This window comes from Arvicola amphibius, chromosome 5 (assembly GCF_903992535.2).
Source record: "Arvicola amphibius chromosome 5, mArvAmp1.2, whole genome shotgun sequence".
Taxonomy (NCBI): domain Eukaryota; kingdom Metazoa; phylum Chordata; class Mammalia; order Rodentia; family Cricetidae; genus Arvicola; species Arvicola amphibius.
In genome coordinates, this window is record NC_052051.1 from 68,499,135 (window position 1) to 68,520,057 (window position 20,923).

Genomic DNA, 20,923 nt, shown 5'->3' on the forward strand with positions numbered 1-20,923 from the left:
GATGGCAATTGTGAGGTTAAGAGCCAACACATACGACACCTACCCTCCACCAGGTACCACCCAAAAACTCTTTATACACCAACCTGACAAATCTCAATAATAACCTTTTAAAGTCACAGCCGCCATCTGTTTTACGGACAAGGCAAGTGAGGTCCACAGAGGTCACAGAGAAGAGTATGGCAGAGAACAGCCTGGGGAATGCCAACCAGAAACTGCAGAATACCTCACTAACTCGAGAGATCACGTGGTTGTGACCAAAGGAGTGAACTAGCTGAGGAAATCCCGTTACAGCTCCAATTTTTAGGACCCCAGAGTAGACGGTGTGATTTACAAATATAAACTAGTCTCAAGAAGTCAGAATTTTGAACCACTTGCCTGAAAGACTGTCATGAATAGAAAACGTTAGGGGGTTTGAGCTAAGAGCCACAGAAAACTGAGCTGCCTCAGCTGTGGAAAATCTAACCGGGTAAATTAGAACTGACTAGCTTCTCCAGATCTCCTGCAGCCTGACTAACTAGGGATTCAAAGAACTTCCGAAGTCAGTTATCACCAGACTGGTTACATCCTTAATTATTTAAATATTGAGGATCATAAACCAAAGTTTATTTGCTTCCTGTATTCTATCAGAGAAGCTGTATTTTTTCCTCATCTTCTTGCTAGTCTTACTTATTCACTAGCCTTGGGTTACCTCACAGACATTCTGAGAACCACCACCAACAGACACGGACACAATATGCATGAACACCCTACTATGTACAGGAGATTTGACAATATCACCAGGCCAAAATTGCAGCTACTTCAGGAACCTTCTGATAAGGACTTTGAAATTGTAGACTCTCCATAAACAGTATAAAAAAGTTTTCAGAAAGCCGACATACCTTTTAAGCTTGTCAACTTCTTATCACAGTCAGAGATCATTCACATCACATGACCTAAGATGAATGCCACTAAGCCAGAACTAGTAAAGATACAGTATGTGAGTAATGGTGCCCCTGGCCTACAGCATGGCACGCATTGCTAATCAATCATAACGTCGCTTCCACTGATTCTGGATAGACATGAGGTTACTTCTCAACAAAGAGAGTCAGAGTTAGCCAATGGGATGAACTCTTCATTGTTTCTCTGAAGCCATCTCTGAACATGAAGAAAATGGGTTCACATCTCCCCACACTATAAAGGGGTGGTGAGGATGTGAGAAGAAAGCGGTGCCTGCTCATATTTCAAGTCCTCTTCTCCTGCATCCAGGCTCATTACCACTATTTGCCAAATTTCATTTAAGGGAATGTGTGTGTGTGTGTGTGTGTGTGTACACGCATGTGCATGTACATTGGTGCACATGCTAATTTGTCCAACAGGCTTAGCATTTCTCTAATAAGAATGCCTAACTGAGAGGAGCTCATGAGACACTAGAACCAAAACCGTTGGCTAGCAAGTCACTGAGGCTGCTCCCAAGAAGCAGGAGGCATTGTTTAGGAAGTAGCCCATTTTTCTTGTAATAAAGAAAATCAGGATAGCAATCCTAAGCACATTTATTAACCTCCAGTATGGGTAACTGCCATAAGACGTGGGTCTGACAGTTTTGTATTAACATAAGTCACTGCAATATTTGGGTTTGCAATAGCACAGCAATGCCAGCTATACCAGAGATAATTGCTAACGCTGGAATCCTGAGAAGCAAGCCCTGTGTCCAGCAAATGCTTTTAAAAGAATTTCACTCTTAACAGTTGCTTGCTCAGAAGAAATTCATTTTACATTTAAAATAGAGAGAAAGGGAAAAATAAAACAAGGAAGCATTCAATTGAGCAAGCATTTTCTTAACTCATTTTAAGGTAATCTCTTCCACTCATCAACAATTTCTCCAAGAGGTGGGACCACTGGAAGGAGATTCTGTCTGATTTCACTATATGCTCCATTCTCTACTGGGGTAAGACATAAAATAATGCGATGATAAAACAAAAAAGAAGAGCTTTGTAATAGTCAGGACACGCCAACCAATTTTAAATTGAATTACACAGCCTGCTAATCTTTATGATGGGGTAAGATGTCTTCCAACATTATGCATTATACTAAAATTTGCAGCGCGTGCCCCTCCCCACTTCTTGAGCTGCTATGACCCACCCCCTACTGCCTCCCCTCCTACCTTATCATTAAGATAGCTCATCTCCAACCCCAAAAGCATTATTCCTGCTGCGTGGGGAGGGAGGGTATGATTCTGTGCAAGATTTCATTTTTATAGCCATTGTTAGTTGGTGTGTATCTGTATTTCACACTAGGGCACAAGGAAACAGTATTATGAACACCAGACATATTTTCTTAATACCATAAGCACTTTTTTCCCCTAAAAGAATAGAGGCAAACACACACACGGGCTACAGTAGCACGGAGGAGAGATGCTCGATTTTGAAGATGGATGCTGTGTGCCGCATGCTTGATGTTCAATGAAGCAGCTACAGCAGAAACTCCAGATTTTCCAAGTCTAAAAGTGACAGGAGCCCTGCTGGAAGATGAACCTGCATGGCTGGGGTGTTCCCTTGCCCAGCTGGCAGGTTTTTCCACACTCTGTGGGTGATGGAAAGATTATTGATGAGAAAGGAAAGACCTTTATCTAAGGGCAGGGGCAATATCAGTCCTGAATCTCCACCTCTGATAAAAATAAGAAATAAGAAAGGAAGGCAAGGACATCCAAGGCAAGTTTCTTCTTCTTTCCCCCTCATGTAAAAGGAAAGGAAGTCTCCACGTGTGCCCAAGGGCAACCATGTCTGAGCTATTACTGAGAGGCATGACCCTTCTTTTTTTAAATAATTTATTTATTTTTATTTTATTTGCATTGGTGTTTTACCGGCACGTATGTCTGTGTAAGGATGTCAGATCCTGGAGTTACAGACAGCTGTTAGCTGTCATGGGGTGCTGGGAATTCAACCTGGGTCCTCTTAAAGAGCAGTCAGCGCTCTTAACTACAGAGCCATCTCTCCAGCCCCGGGACCCTTCCTAATAAGCATGCATGCTACTCTATATCTTTTCTTAGTCATTTATTTATTTGTGGTGAAGAGAAAAGTGTGTGTGTGTGTGTGTGTGTGTGAGAGAGAGAGAGAGAGAGAGAGAGAGAGAGAGCGAGAGAGAGAGAGAGAGAAAGAGAAAGAGAGAGAAAGAGAGAGAGAGAAAGAGAGAGTGTGAAGTCAGAGGGCAACTGGACATCTTTTAGGAGTCAATTTTTTCCTTCTGGCATGTGGGTCCCAGGGATGGAACTCAGGTTGTCAGAAAGGCAGGAAGTATAGATTCACACACCGAGCCCTGTCACCAGTCCGTAAGCTCTATCTTGACAGTTTACACTACTGCATTGTGAATGCAGGCTGAATTGCATTGTGTCTTATAAAAAGGATCAAAGACATGCTTATACAGATGACTTGTGAGCAGTAAATTCATGCTCATCATCCCTGAACTGCACCCCAGGCAAGGCCAAGTTGGAAGCTTACATCTGCAAACTGAGGTGATAATGGCCAATAATAAGGAGCTGCACGGAGAAAAGCTAGAAAGACCCGTACAAGGGAACTTTCTAGATCTAATCTACACTATTAGATGAGAGTCAGCACACACTCTGAGACACTCTGAATACTTCCCAGTGTCCAACAACAGTGTTCAAACTGTGGAGAGCCAGCAGCAATCATTCCTAGTAGCCACCTATGCATGGCCACTCTCTGTACAGTTGCCACCGACCACTAACAATTCTCTCCAAACTAGATGAACTTGGCTGCATAATAATGTAATATGGTTGTAATGACTTAAAAATCCTAAAAGTAAAGGATTCCATGATCTGATTGTTTCATAGGTGTCTTTGCAGCCCCACTAACTAAGAAATAAACCCAAAGACCGAAATGGCAAACACGATAAGCCGAAGGGAGACAGGACTCAACTTTAAACACTGTATCCACACTCACAGGTGAAGCTTGCATGCCAAAGCACGTACCTCTGTGGGCCTCAGGTTCAAATTCCGTTATTATGCGGCTATTATTCGCAGGGCTTCCTGCTCTAGTTGCAGTGCTAACTGGCTAAGCTCTTCAGCTCCTGAAAGGGAACTACCACCGCTACCCATGCTGTCACCAGCACAAGTACTGTCTGAGCCAGTGGCTGGCTGGCTGTCAGCTGCAAATTCAAGCGACAGAGGGAAAGAAGAGCCCGGAGCTCTGTACACTCTGAATACCAGGCAACTGAGTAATGCCATCAACAGAGACAGGAAATAGATCCAAGACCATTTCACTCTTGACATTTCACAGAGGACTCCCAGCTCAGAGGTGCTCTGCTTTACGGTCTCTCCGAAACAAGGGAGAGCAACTGTCTCCCCTATTCCCAAATGGAGAAGAGAAGCGCAAAAGCTAAATGAGATCCATGCATGTGACCAGGAGAAGAGAGCGCAGTTTACCCAGAAAACTGCATTCAGAAATTAAAAGGGGAAAAATGCATTTTTTTTTTCTTTGTTTGCTGTGTTTTTGGATGGTCGGTTTTGTTCCCTAATTGTGAAATTTGTGCAGAGTTTAAAAAAAAAAACCCTATGGGAAAAAGTTTGCTTCAGTTTCATAATGCATATGAAATTTGTCACAATAACATCTAAGTCTGGTAGATCAATAATGCATGTGATAGCTACTTAATTATTTACTGTGGATGTAGCAAATGCTGTTCTAATACAGGCTGCAAATGTAAACAAAGCTGAGACAGGCAAGCAAGATGACCAGCATCAACACTTATTTTCTTCAAAATGATATTCTTTTCCGGCACATCATTTAAAAAATCACCTAAATATCTCAATTTAAAGACATTTTGATTGAGGAAATTCATATATTTATAAGTATGCATACTTTACAGGCTACTAAAACACTAAAACCTAAATGCTTTAAATATCCCTTGCTTTAAAATACTACACATGAACATGACACACAAAAGGTAGGAGGGTGAGAAGAGCAAATGCCAGCACAAAAACACTCACTAAGCAGAGGCAATAAAATTCGGTGGCACAGACCCAGCAAACAAAACGCATATTCATTGGCAACACATCTATCAACAGAGAAGACTAGAGTTCTCGGCGCACTGTGGCCTTAGTGATACTGTCTGCCATGAACTAAGTATGGATCCACAGGGCCCACGGGGTGACCCTTCACACTCTGCACCAAAGGGATTTCTAGACAACCAGCACCCATGACCAGGAATAACATACTAGGAAAACAGCAGATCATTTTAAACTAACATGCAAAACTACCTCCGCTTCTTTTGCTTACTCACAGAACAAAAAGGGAAGAAAAATAAAAAACAAATACAAGAATGCAATTGTGTGTTCTGAGCCAAACTCTCCCCATCTGAGTAGAGTTCTGAATGTCCCTCAGAGATTCTCAGTAATCATGTAAGACCCAGGGCGAAGCTCCGGAGCTTCTGTGTGGTTGTTCTAACTGGACAGAAGTTCACTGAGATGTGTAGACTTGGGGTCTGGCTAACCTTGCTGTGATTTTTTTTCCTGGTCTGCAAGTTCTTTACAGTAACGTTTTAATAAAAAAAAAAAGACTTTTCATCTTTAGGAGTCAAAAAGGACAGGTAACTGAACTGCATCCAGGTTTTCTAGTCTTTGCCAGTGCAAAGCAGATGCTAGAACTGAGACAAGTATGACCTCTTTCCATTCCGGTCCCGAGAGCCCAGAGTCTCACCTGCATCCCTCCTGTATGCTACAAAGAGCAGAGTTGGGAGCACACTGTGCCTCAGACCCAGAACACAATCACCCCTCCAAACTGTTCCCACTGTCGCTACTCATCAAGAATGACTGGTATTTAGGAGGCTCAAATGAAATAAGCATATTTATAAAATAACCACCAGTATCCTTTCCTTGTCGTTTACTACCCAGAAATACTTAAACCTATTATTTTAAACTCTAAAACACTTTCATAGGATAAGGTTTCCATTATACCAGCCTTTTCCTTAAGAAAAGAAGGCAAAAAACTGTTACTTGGTTTAGTTGGATTTCTAGAGCCAATTGCAATTTGTGGTTCTGAACTGGATCCTGACACAGCAAATGAAAAACAAAGTTACTATAAAGAACAGTGTTGGAGCTGGAGAGTTGGTTCTGTAGCTACAGCAGCATGAGGACCCGAGTTAAAATCCTCAGAACCAACGTAAAGTGGGGCATGGCAGGGTCCGCTTTTAATCTCAGCGTCCTGTGGTGAGACGGGAGCAGAAACAGAAGCTCCAGATGGGCACGGCCAGCTCCCCTGGAGTATGCAGCTGTGAACAAGAGAGATCCCGTCTCAATGTGGATGATGAGCACCATTGTCCTCTGACCTCCACACACATACAGATGTGTTCTCTCACACAAATACAAACACACGCGTGCGTGCTCGCGAGCACACACACACACACACAACTGTATTAGCATTACAGCCATCAATATTTGGAAAAGGTGTGCAAATAGAATTATATCAATTCATATTTCTTGACTTTGATCAGTGTAATAAGTCCATGCAAATTAACACTCCTATTCTTTGAACTCAGAAGTATGTATGGCCCGGATACCTGCTTATATCAGGAAATCCAGCAATTGAAAACACGGGAGGATGAGAGAAGAGCAAATGCATCAACACTGGAAAATCCACGTGGAATACACATGGGAGTTCACTGCAACTTATATGACACTTGAAAATATTTCAAATTGAAATCTAAAAAAATGTGAATTAAAAATCAAAATTCATCAGGCCTACTCAGTAGTGTAAGAAATATGGTCTACCCAGGCAATGAGCCTGACCTCATGGGGCCCTTCGGGTACTTCACCTCAGACTCCATGGCACTTTCCAGTCCCTAGGCTGCTAGGCCTGGCCAGCATGTGAGAATAGCCATATTGAATTACAGGGAGACTGCAGTAATTATGTCCTTCTCTTTCATCTGCCTTGCAGGACTCCGAGTGAGAATGTGGAGAATAAGCTAATGATTTGCCACGCATCTCTGATGACCACTGTATTATGTGCATCATAATATTTCATTTCTTCTTCTTGCACATAATGCCATGCTGACAGCAAGGTCAGTTATGTTACTAGAAGGGATTTTTAATGAAAACAATTATAAATTTAAAATAACTGTGTTTAAAGCATTTAACAGTCACCAGGGTCAAGTGATTACAACAGTTACAAGCCCCATGGGACATGTTCACACCAAAACAAAGTGAATAAATTACCTCAGCTGGCGCATGTAATCACTAAGTGACCACAGGGGTCAGGCAGCGTGGAACCCTGAAGAGGTTCACGTAAAACCAATAATGGAAATTTATCAGTCAAAGGTGGGGAGGGGAGATGACAAGAATCAGGGAGTCGAGTGATATACTAGAAGCAGAACTGAGTCTCTACAGAGCTAGAAAGGCCAGAGAAATGTCATTCAAAAACCCAGGGGACAGATGGAATCAAGACTCCTGGAAACAATAGGCAGACAGACTGGAGAAGGCGGGGGGTGGGGAGGGATTAAAATGGACGTGATCTACGCAGCAACAGCAAGTTCAAAGCCAAACCAAAGGCTATGAGATTTCAGTCCTCATTGAAGAACTTCACCACAGTCTGGAAATGCATCTGGATGTCTTTGATGTAGGACAATGATAGGAAGGGATGCTTACAAGCAAATGACAGTCATCTCTAACATATGCATGACACTGGACATCTCCCAAGGATGGTCCTTCAACTTCACCCAGGTCTGGGATGAACTCTCCTTCACACAGAGAAGAGGTTGGTAAGGGAAGCCACACCCCTCACGCAGGGAAGCATAAGAAGGATGTGGAGAAAAGTAAGCACTGATGGAAAGGCTATTAATTCCTAAGGACCTCACTAGTGACTCCATCGAGAGAGGAGGCCAGAAGCCCTAAAAGGTGGCATGCCTGAGATCTGAACACAGGATTGGGGGAAAGAAGACATAGGAAGGCCAGAGAGAGTTGTGTAACAGAGGGAACTTTTGAATTGGGCATTAAAGAGTGAATAGATTTCTCAGAAGAGGATGAGAATGGTTTTAGGTAGTGAAACCAACATGAACAAATATTTATTATTCAGATTACTGAGTACTGATTCTGCCAAGGCATGGTGCTGGCAGCCATAAAAGCTGAAGGACAAGACAAAGCACAGTCTTTAAATTATTTTACTAGTTCTTTGAGAATTTTATATAATATTTATTCACCTCCTCTCCCTCAACTCCTCCCAGACCTCCCCTTTTAGAATGCCTGCAAATACCTTCTTGAGGATTAAATGTTCTTTGTGTTATTTTATTTTCTATTTACTTATTTTTTGAACAGATTTTTTTCCTATGCAACCCAAAGCATACAGTGATCCTCCTGTCTCAACGCTCTGAGTTCGGGAACAAGAGACTCATGCCACCAAGCCCGGCACAGCCTTTTGTTTATTCATTCTTTCATTCTTCCCTCTACCTTTTCCTTAATGAGATCTTACTTTGTAATCCAGGATGGCTTCAATTCACAGCCCTCCCATCTCTGTCTCCTGAGTGTCGTGATTACACGTCTGTGCCACCATGCCTGGCCTCTCCCTACATGTTCTAGATACAAGGACCCTGCTCTAAGATTGAGAATCGGGATGGAGGGAGCCTCACATTTCTATTTTGAATTAAATGGTTTGGAGAAGTTGGTTGGATTTTGGAAAAGTTGGTAGTTCTAAAGAGTTTCATTCTTATTCTAATAACACAATTTAAGAATAATAAAATGCTTTAATAACTCACCCCTTAAAGGGAAATTTTGACCTAGCTTTTTCTCTTAAGCTGGTGTAGTGAAGAGTATATGTCTGCCTCTTGCCCTGCGGAGTACAACTCTCTCAGGAAAGGAAAACACATTGAGTTTTAGACGCCAGAACTAGAAACATAAAGACAAGTCCTGTAACTTTGGCTCTTGCCCAGCTCCTGCACTGGCTGCCGTGTGACCCCAGGCTGTCCTCCCACCTCTCTGAGTCTCCATCCATCTGTCAGTAAGACAGAGCTAATGTTGTCTGCCCACATCAACCTCCCCGGACCATTATAGAGCATTAATGAGCTAATATATCCAAAGATACTTTGAGTTCTTTGTATAAAAGCTGTCATATAAATTACAGGCACTATAATTAATGTAATTTAAGAAAATGGCTACCCATAACACAGAGGAAGAGGTTCACATGGATCACAGAAGACCTGTCACCGTGTCATTGGGTCACCAAGGAGCCCGTCTAATGGGATGAAACCCAAAGCTGCTCATTTTAGAAAGTGTTTAGCTTCAGTTTCTTTCCAAGGAATTTAACTTAATTCTATACCCAACCTGAACCACGCTTTAAGTTTGTCTTTACTGAGAAAATGTACCGATATATGAATTAGACAAATCATAAAATAATTCATTTCTAAAACAAAGGCTCTTCAGCATAAAGACAATTAGATAATGAGCATGAATCAATTGTTATTGGGGCTAAGCAAACCCTCTTTTCTGATATTATTACAGATAGGAATACAAGATGTATGACGGCCACAGGATAGACTATGCTCATGAGAACCTGATGAAACTCTAGATTTTCAGACAATGAAAAAAACAAAACAACAAACCAGACTGACCCGAGATCTCAGTGGAAAAAACACTTTCCAACTATGTTAGTATCAACTGTGACTTGATATAAACTAGAATCACCTGGGAAGGGGCTGTCAATGAGGGGTTGTGTAAATAGATTAGTGCCTGTGCAGAAGGATGTGGAGGGCAGTCTTGATGAATGGGAGGACCTAGCCTACTATGGGTGGTGCCATTCCCTAGGCAGAGGGTCCTGGACTGTATAAGAGTGGAGAAAGCGAGCCAAGTAGAAACGTGCACTCACTGATAGGTCTAGGTATTTCATGGTTCTGCCACCTTGATTCTCCCACAGTGATGGACTGTAACCAGTAACTGTGAACCAAATAAACCCGTTCTCCCTCCTTTGCTTCATCAGGGTATCTTGCCACAGTAGCAGGAAGCGAAACTACAGCACTGTTCAAGAATGAGAACTGGAGGTCAGCTCCCAAGAACCCAAATAAAGTGAGACAGGCAAGGTGGCCCTGGGACTTGGAGATGGGGAAGCTCTAGGACAAGATGGCTAGTCAGATCAGTCAAAACCTGGTGAGCTCCAGGTTCACTGAGACTCTGCTTCAGTAATAGGGACTGAGAAAAGCACTCAGTGTCAGATTCCGACCTTTATAGCATGTGCTCACATGTTATAAACACACAGCTACACAGTCCACCACACACACACATATGAAAGCCTAAATCACTTGAAATAATAAATTATAACTCTAGGAGTGTAACTAGAAAAAAACAAATATGACTCAAAAACTGAAAAGGATAGCATGGCCAATACTATGTTAAGAAGTGTTGTAGGTATTAAAACCCCATATAAGGAACAGATTTATGGGATTCTGGCCCAGTTCCTCTGGAAATCACAGGGAGAAGCACCCATGTCCCATCTTAGAAATGCCTCTCTATACTTCTCTAGCAGGTCTAATGAATCAGTGGTCATATAGCTACTGTGCTTGGACGCTGTTGCGAGGCTACACAGCTCATTCACGCTGGGTTCTCCTCTTTGGCATGGGCCAATCGCCTCCATACTGAGCAGACCTCACTTTGCCACGTTTTCCCTCACAATGGCCGACTGCAATCTCCTTGGTCCACCAATTCCACTTCCTAACAATTCCAGCTGTCTGAAAATACGCAAAAGCCTTAAACAACCACGTCATGCCTCGGAAGCATACCAAGACGCTAGACATGAATTGAACCCTGTGCCTGATAACCTGGCTGAAGTCTGGTGTGCTGGAACTGTAAGGGTCATTCTGGAAGGAGGAAAGGGGACCGTGGAGGGGAGAGCAAGTGATGAGAAAAAGATACGGAATGGCAGACGGATGGTAGGAGATGGAGAGGGGACCCCCCTCTACCAGGGGGTCAGAAATCAGCCAGAACCTGCGACACATGTGTGTCTGGTGTGACATACTTGCAGGGTGGGCAGTGGCAGGTCTCTGATGGGCAGGCAGAACCAGAGAACTCACTGTTTCTCTGTGCTGCAGAGGGGGAAGTGAGCCAGTGGCACAGGGGACTACAATGTCACTTCCTCAGAAGTCCTGTTGTCCTCAAGTCCTCCCCTCTTATGCCATCCCAAGGGGGGGGGGGAAGGATGTAGCAATAAGGCAGGAAGCACACGAGGCATATTTTGGAAACACTGAAGTGGCGGGTCACTTCTCTTCATCATTTTCTACCTGGTTTGCTTATCAACTTGACACAGCTGGAGTCATCTGGGAAGAGGGAACTTCAGTTGAGAAAGTGCCTCTATCAGACTGGCCTGTAGCGAAGTCTATGAGGCAGTTTCTTAGTTAACGATTGATGTGGGAGGGCCCAGGCCACTGCAGGAGGCACCACCCCTGAGAAGCGGGTTCTAGGTTGTATAAAGAAGCAGGCAAAGCACAAAGAACAAGCCAGTGAGCAGCGTTCCTTCGCGGCCCCTGGATCAGTTCCTGCCTCCAGTTTTGCCTGACCTCCCCCAGCAGTTGTGTCGCAGTCACGGACTCTAACAGGGACGTATCAGCCAAATAAGCCCTGTCCTCAAGCCGCCGCTGGTAAGAATATTTGATCACAGCAATAGAGGGCAAGCTAGCCTCACTACCTCAATGTGTTGTGCATGCTTTATGTCATTTAATCTCACAACAATCCTTGTGTTCAGCGCTGCTAACTAGTAATATTTCTCCTTTCACAGACGAATGGATCGAAGATCACATGATTAACAAGGTTAAAGCAGAATTTAAACACAGCAGATTGCACTCAGTACTCACACTGTTCCTGCTAGCATACTATCTCTTTATGACCAGACTAGATACACACATGCCACAACACAGTATGCACAGCCTTGTTATGTGTGAGCTATGGGATGTATTGTCTATCTCAATTTTTTTCTGTATCATTTTTTTTTACCTTTAAAAAACAAAGACCTGTTGTGGAATAGTTGTTTAACTATGCAAAGATGTGTTGCCTTCGTTAACTATGTAAAGATGTGCTGCATTTGTTAACTATGTAAAGATGTGTTGCCTTTGTTAACTATGTAAAGATGTGTTGCATTTGTTAACTATGTAAAGATGTGTTGCCTTTGTTAACTATGTAAAGATGTGTTGCCTTTGTTAACTATGTAAAGATGTGTTGCCTTTGTTAACTATGTAAAGATGTGTTGCTTTGTTAACTATGTAAAGATGTGTTGCACTTATTTAATTATATAAAGATGTGTTGCTGTTTCACCTTGCCTGCCTAAGGCATCTGATTGGTCTAATAAAAAGTTGAAAAGCCAATAGCCAGAAAGGAGGTATAGGCGGAACTTCTGGGAAGGGAGAATAAGTAGGAGGAGGAATTTAGGCTTGAAGGAAAAATGAGAAAAAACCAGGGGCATGCCAGGGACCAGACAGACACAGAGGAAGCAGCCAGAGACCAGACAGACACAGAGGAAGCAGCCAGGGACCAGACAGACACAGGAAGCAGGAAAGTAGGGCACACAGAAGGAAAGAAAGGTAAAACGCCCCTGAGGCAAAATGCAGACAAATAGAAACCAATTCAATTAAGTTAAAGGAGCTAGTGGGACAAGTCTAACCTAAGGCCAAGCATTCAGAATTAATAAGTCTCCATGCCTTTATTTGGGAGCTGGTTGGCAGCCCAAAGAAAATTCCAAGTACTACCACCTAAGCTTTCAAAATTAGAAACAAAAATAATGTGCAATCACTTTCTAAAAGCACTTAAAGGTTGAAGATTTGCTTTCAATAAGGTCATTCAAAATCACATGCCACAGATTCTCAAATACCAAGAATATTAAAGAGACACAGCAGTCTTCACACAGGAATCATGGTAACACATAATAAAAGCATTTTTTTTAACAATATATGTCATTGGAAGGAACCATTCTACATCTAGGAATAAACCCTAAAAATGATGTTTGCAGGGCAGAGCAAGAAGGATGCTCACCAGGGCAGTGCCCATGGTAAGAAAAGGCTAGGGACACCTTAGGTGTCCAGTGGTAGAGATGGGACTAACAAATGACAGAACACCCATTCAGCAGAGTGCCACACTGCCACAAGCACAGCATGGCAGGCTGTTTTTTAAGTTACAAATTAACATGAACAGCCCTGTTAAGCTTTTTTTTTTAATTGTCGTTAAAGTCCTCAGAGAACGTAGATGTCTGGTTACTAAGGGTGTTCAAAACAGAAATGACAGTAGAAACATTTCCAAGATGATGTCTGCCAACTATTAATTACTCTGGAGATGGGACTGCAGAGACACGTGTATTTTCAAATTTGTGCATGTTCACATATTTGGACTTCTAAAATTAACATACATGTATCTTACTATCAAAGTATTCTTCAGGGAAGATATTCAAGGCATCCTGCTTGACGTGAAAGTTGTTTATATTTTGTTAAGGAAATGCTACAAAACAGCACTGATGTTTTCTGCAGAAGGCATTTGTGTGTGTGTGCAAGTGCGTGTGCAAGTGCGTGTGCAAGTGAGTGTGCGTGTGTTAGAAGAAGAGTAGACAGAGAGAGCTTTCCATGAGGATTCATATTAAGATTAATGTGCTTACATCTCTTCACAGGTGTTGTTTCCTTCCTACCACAATCTCTGCTTTCGAAACTGTAAGTATGAACACACGCACGGCATAGATGAGGAAAACGGCTGAGGCTGTAAGGGCTTTTCCTGTTGTACCAACAGCAAGATCATAGGAAAGGGAACATGGTCTTTGAAATGGAGCAAAATTGATCTGTGCGTACAGCTGGGATTCTGGTTACAGGCTCACAGCTAAAACCATTCTTCATACGATGCTCCTACAAACAGAACATTCCCAAAACTATCCTGGACGCGTTTGCATTCTCCCTCTTGGTCTTAGAGGAACTAAAGCTCAGAGGTATTCAGTGATAATCCAAGCCAAAGAAAAGCTCTATTCTAGGTTCACGGAATTGGGACTATGTTTGAAGAGCTCTCTAACCACTCTATTACAATTTATGAACTTTCAGCTGTAAGAATAGACCACAAACCCTTTGTATTCACAATTTGTTGTGTCGGAAGGCAAACAGCAGCAGCAGAAACAAACGCTTCTTAAATAATTCTGCACAGTATGCCCGCCACTAGCAACAAGGAACTGGATGCTAGGGAAGGTTTTAGGAGGAGAAGAACAGAGAGGGGAGGGAAGGCAAAGGCTGGAAGTACGCTTATGCGTTTTAATGTTTGGGTCAAAGTACAGGACGAAAAGTCTTACACTTTATGTTCATCACTTCAGTGATTCAACAAATGTCTGTGTACACCAGGTGTTTGAGGAGCCCCCGTTAGCGGCTCACCGTTGTCCAGCAGAGTGAACCACAGGCAAATGATTCTGTTTCAGCCACAGGATGGGTTCTATAGATGTCTGGCCACTGTGTTAAGTTAGAAAGCAACCATTTGGCCATGATGAGGGATGAATGTGCTCTCCTAAGAAGGTTCTATAAATAAACAGAAACAGAGAGTCGGGAGGGGCATGCTGCATGTGAGGAGTGGGAAGGAACTCGATGTGTCCCTGAAAGCTGGCTATGACAAGGGGCTAAGCAATCAAATAAGAACTCCTGAAGACCCCTGGTACAGCCGCTACCAGCATGTGTACAATAAACAAGAGGCCTTCCAGTGTATGCTGAGAACAAGCCAGCCCAGAAGAAATCAAGTGAACAGTGACGAGCGCCAGTAAACAGGCATTGGTGGGGAGAAGACACGGCGGACAGCAATGTGAAAAGGCACCTCATAAAACGTGCCTCCAGGGAAGGTGGAATTAGAGGCCGCTGGTGTTCAGAATTTAAGAAAAAGCAATAAAAATAATCACATTTTAACTGACAGCTACTTTGTCGTTAACAAGTTTAACCCAAAGCTGTGACTGGGGATTCATTTTTTGCTGGGGTGGCAAAAGGAACTGTTGTGTTTGGGTGGTGGGGCCCTGGCTCAGCTGCGCAGTATCTGCCTGCTCCTGACATCCTTGAAGCACTTCTGGAATAAAATACAGACAGGACTATATTAGGACTATATTGTTTTATAGTGGTATATCATTAGTGTCTTAATAAATAAAGCATGCCTGAAGATCAGAGAGAAAAACTAAGTCACTAGAGGTGAGGCAGTGGTGGCAGACAACTTTAATCACAGGATTTGGGAGACAGAGGTACATGGATTTCTGTGAGTTCAAGGCCACCCTGGGCTACACAAGATCAATGCAGAAACTGATCCAGATGGTGGCGGCTCACACCTGGATCATCACAGTACTGGGTCATCCCAGTACTAGGGAATCACAGGCCTTGAATCCCAGCACTAAAGGGGACTATAAGACGGGAGGAGGCAGAGGCTCAGGGCCAGTCTGCAGTTGCCCAGCCTTGGTAGAAGTAGAACTTCTCTAGTGGCCGGCTGTTTTGCTTTGCTAATCTTCATCTTGAACCAGTGTCTGTCCCTGGGTTTTTATTATTTGTGCTACATCATTTAACTATCATTCCTTTTTAAACCGGGGAAGAAAGATGTCTCTATGTCCCTTTCCCACAATCTACATTTACTCTTGGCCCTAGAAAGCACTTGTCTTTCTAGTCTTGGGCTGGTTCCCTAGAAGACAGCAGCTAAGAAGAGTGAGAGGCAGCTTTTCTCTGTAAAGACAGCAGATAGGGGTGGTGATCAGCCAGCTGGACCTTGGAGTCTGATAGATTCAGATCCAAACCTAAGGTTACTTCCTAGTTGAGTGCACTTAACTAGTTAATGATACCTTGGTTCTTACTGCCCTGACAAGTTACCCAGAGGACTGCATGGAACGATACATGAATGGGGCTAGCCTGAGAAACTTACTCTTCACAGGGAAGATGTGTTAGTGCACACACCCCACCTGCCACCTCCTAAATTCTAGTCCCAATTTGGCCATTTATTGAGTGACCCAGACAATTCATTTGACTTCTCCAGTTCCTACTTCCATTGAATAAGGAAGCGTCTAGATAAGAAGGTGTCTGAGGGCTCTTCCAGCCTGAACACTGTGTCACTGTGGAGAGGGAGGTTTCGCTCCAAACAGTCTTATTCTCCTGGGTCAGCCACTTTGAGTTTCTGCATCTTGAAGCCTGTGCTGCAGACTGTCTTAGCTTCAGCTCTGCAGTAACTGTAAACAGCTGTCTTAGTTTCTTTTCTGTAGCCGTGCTAAAACACTCCCACAAAAGTAACGCAAGGGTGTATTCTGTCTGATGAGAAGTACAGTCCATCACTGGTGTAGGAGGTCCTTCTGTCTATGTGCTGTTTTCATTGGTTAATAAAAAAACTGCTTTGGGCCTATGGCAGAGCTGTAGGGGAACAGAGCTAGGCAGGGAAGACTAAATGGAATGCTGGGAGGAGGAAGACAGAGGGAGAGACACTTGGAGCCACCAGAGACAGACACGCTGATTCTTTGCCAGTGAGCCACTTCCACATGGCGATACACAGATTAATAGAAATGGGTCAAATTAATGTAAGAGTTAGCCAATAAGAAGCTAGAGTTAATGGGCCAAGCAGTTATTTAATCAATACAATTTCTGTGTGGTTATTTTGGGGCTAAGCTAGCCAGGAGGCCGGGATGAACAAGCGGCTCTCCTCCTACACATCATAGAGAGGAAGTTAAGGCAAAGGGAGCCTGAAGTAGTTAGTCCCATTGAACCCACAATCAGGAAGCAAATGCCCATTGCTTCTCTGTCTCCTTTCTCTATTCTGGGATCCCAGCCAGGGAATGGTGCTGCCCATAATGGGTGGGTCTTCCCTCATTAGCTAAGGCAATCAAGACAGCTCCCAAGGTCCTGCCTAGGTTCATGTCTCCCAGATGATTCTAGATTCTGTCAAGGTGACACTAACCATCACACTGTCACACACCAGAATGTAATAAGCTGAATCAGCGCATACCCTCATGTGGCTGGTCTTACGGCAACTTGACACACAAACTAGGGTTATCCGAAAAGAGGGAACCTCTATTGAGAAAATTCCTGCATAAGATTGGGATGTAGGGTTTTTTCTTAATTAATGATCAATGGTGAGGACCCAGCCCACTGTGGGGGGTGCCATCCCTGGGCTGATGGTCTTGGGGTTCTATAAGAAAGTAGGTTGAAGAAGCCAGTAAGCAGCACCCCTTCATGGCCTCTGCATCAGCTCCTGCCTTTAGGTCCTGTTCTGTTTGAGTTTCTGACCTCCCTCAATGATGGACTCTATGTGGAAATATAAGCCACATAAACCTTTCCCTCCCAGCTTGCTTCTGGTCATGTTTCATCACAGCAATGGGAACCCTAACTAGGACACCTCACAACAAGCATTAAGTAATAGTTTTTATTATTTCCTATCTTACCAAAAAAGGTTCCCAAGAGTCAGAAGGTTAAACATTTATCAAAAACAGCAAATAAAAAACTAGGTGTCCTTATAACGTCAACAAGAGATCTCACTCTTCCACCCTTGGGCTGTTGCTAGCTTTAGCTTTAGCTCTGTGGCTCCAGCAGATCATCTCATAAATCACTCCATATTAATCATATTAATACTTTCTTGTTACGCCTGTCCTGTGGCATATGGCCACACTAACGAGGGCCTGCCATCTCTGAACCAACATGGAGATCACTAGGGATTCTTAGGTCTCATACTTGGGGGGTCAGGGTGACGGTCAAGAAGAGCAGGACCGCCAGACGAAGTCCATCTTTCAAATACATGCATCTGGTCAAACAGCTATCCAAATGAAGCTGCACAAGAAGCCACAGCTCTTCCCAAGCTCATAAGCTCATGAGTGACTCTCAAAGTCACGCTCCTCAGTCATACAGCCTCATGTTCACCCCTTGAGCGGACCTGTAGAGATTACTTAGCTCCTCCGGAGCTTTATTACTGCATGTATCTATATATTTATAGTGCAAACACGTGTAAACTCGTGTGCGACAGGGTGTGTGTGTGGAGAGCTTGTGGAGGTCAGCTCTCTCCCTCTACCTTGTGGGACCTAGAAATAGGAGTGAGGTCATTACACTTGGTGGCAAGGTGGCCTCATCTGCTAAGGCATCTCATGGGCTCCTTTGAATTTTCTCATTTCCTAAATGACCTTGGAGAAGTTATCTGTAAAATGGGAGTAACCTCGGCGAGCAGATGCAGAGTGCCTGGCCTGTCACCGAACCAGATCAATCCGATGACAGAAAAACAGAGCATGAGAGAAGGCGATGTTGTTTGCAAAGATCAGGATAGTAGAGAGGAAACACAAAAATCAGTCAGAGGCCACTGGACTTGTATGACCTGAGCTGGTGAGAGGTAAAAGTCCAATTGTAGCAAAAAATTGTAGCAAAGGCCCTCATCACCTTGACCTCTACCTGGCAGAAAGGACTGGAAGCGCCCTTTCCAGGGGAGAGGTTCCTGCCTGAACCAAGTGGCAGAGTAATCACACACCATCTCTCACCCTCTGAGCACCCTGAGTTGCCCTGGTAACAGTGAGCTATTCTCAGCCTTCTCTATGGGAACCCAGCTTCTCTCCCCACTCCCCATGGGCTCCTGTTGGTCTCTTGTGCTACACCCCTTCTTGAGACCTCTCCCTGGTGCCTTGCTAGATCAGGGTGGGGGTTAGAGGGAAGAGAGGCAAAAGGAACTGACGTGCAGCTGGGCTTCAGCTTTTGATTTCCTTATCATTTTATTTCCTTAGTTACGGCACATTTCCATTTATGGAGCACTTTCTCTTATAAAATCTCCAAGTGTTTATTTCTAATCTACTAAATAATTCCCCTGACCTCTTCTTGCTTTTACCCTTTAAATATCTCTTGATGGTTCACTCACCACATTCCCCATTCCATTATTAATGGCCCACAAACCCCACTACCAGCAATCATTTACTGATTAATCTGCACAGCAATGCAGAAAGACAGGTAGTATTAATCCTTAGTTCTGCTGAGGGAAACCAAGGGGGAAAGGGGTGAACTCCGACGCCCAAGGTCAGCAGCTCCACTAGATTATAACCAGGACCTAATCTGTCTGTATTTCGGAGACTCCCTCCCCCTGGCTGTGCCCTTCCTGGAAACAAAACAAAACAAAAACCAAAAGCATGGTCAATACCTAACTTGAGCTGCAAGGAGGTGATTGATAAGAGTGGCTAAAATGGGGGCTGGAGAGATTGCCTTGGACATTGCAAGCGCACACGAGCACACGCACACACCCGAGAGAGAGAGAGAGAGAGAGAGACAGAGAGAGAGAGAGAGAGAGAGAGACTTTTAAAAAGTGTGGCTAAAAAGAGATAATACTTGAAAGAAAAGTTTACCAAGGCAAGGAAAAAAAAGTGAAACAATTTGGATTACACCCAATTCTGCCACAGTGAGACTAAAAATCCTCTGAACTTCTTTGCATCTCTGTCATCTATAAAAATGAGATAATTGTGCTAAATGACTTCTAAAATATCTGTCTGCTTTAAATATGACTGGGCACCTACTGAAAGGGCAGAAATCATAAAAGCGCTTCAAATCGGATGCCGAGACCACGATAGCCTGGCGCATCCTTCATTGCTAAAGAAGCGCAGCTGCCCCCCAAAAAACATACTGGCAGTCAGCAGCCGAGCAGAGCTGTGGAGTGCCCGCCCGAGACTTTAACCATAAGTAGTCTTTTGCCCTTAGAAATAAGTCAGTAGAAACAAAAAGACACACACATCAGAAAACATACATTTTAGTTCTTGCTGCCCAAGGTGATACTCCTATCTATTTAAATGTTTGTTTGTAAATACATATCTTATGAAATAAAAAGTATAATCAATTTGTTACACTGTCCTTAAAAGGGATAAATATGGAAATTACACTAAAACGTTTAGTCTTGCCAACAGTGTCAGATGAACATAGCCAAGGATGATGGAGGTTTGGACTCTGATGACAGTTATATACAAGCCGATATGCATGCATGAACACCAGTAAAAGCTGACGCTGCTCACAGTTAACCTTATTATTCATTCTTAATATACTTTAAACATTCTAAGCATTATTTAACAATTATCACACATATTTTATCATCTCTAATCAACAACTTAGAACTTTCCCATACCTTGCTTAAGTTTGATAATAAACAAACAAACAAACAAAGTTTCTGCCTAAATCTCCTGAGTCATTTTCATTGCTCACATAATATTCATGACATCATTCTTCCGGAATGAGTTTTTGCTTGAAACAATACATACTTCTTTAGTGTCTTCAGAAATTCTCTACCCTTCTTTGTTTATTTTATTTATTTATTTTATTTCCTTTATGGCGCGGGGACTGAGCCCAGCAGCTTGCAGATGAACAGGTGGTAGGAGGGTTCTCTACCACTGGGCTGTATCCCAGGCCTAGAGCGCTCTTCTCACACAGGTGTGAATACCTCCAGGGTGGCCTTGCCTTGCTAATATCTGGCAGCTGTCCTAGCAGGACCCAGTGTCTTGCTGAATTGTGAACCTATGGGTCCATCCCCTGTGTTCAGGAAAGTCTAATATTCTGTTTCAGGAGTGTGTTGGGGCAGAGGATGTCTGCAAAGTCCTGGCCAGGGTGCAGGCCACTGCAGAGAGCTGCTGCTGGACAGGACAGTGCTCAGGAGAGACTGGGCTTCCGAGAGGGACTTTCACAACCTCTAGATGTATTCTAGTTACCAAGAAGTATTCTCTTACTGCTAGGCCATTTGTACATCTTTGATCATAATACCTTGGAAAGACTAGAGCCAATGAATTAAAAACATGATTCAAGGCCTTGCGTGTGCCAATGAATGTCCTCATTAAAGCAAGATGAGGGAATGGAGATCGGTTTCAAAGCTTCCCATCTCTTTGCCCCAGAGCTGCCGAGGCCAGGCACTGAAAGATGCACAGTAAAATTAAATATCTAAAAATTCATCTTTAATTAACAAAATTGGATTAAAGCTAGACACCACGGCATATCATACAAGAAA

At 43.3% G+C, this 20,923-nt stretch overlaps 1 protein-coding gene across 1 annotated transcript in view; it reads right to left on the reverse strand.

The window, feature by feature from the left end:
* The window catches only part of Mpped2 (metallophosphoesterase domain containing 2), a 173,814-nt gene that overhangs the window by 108,382 nt on the left and 44,509 nt on the right, over positions 1-20,923 (reverse strand).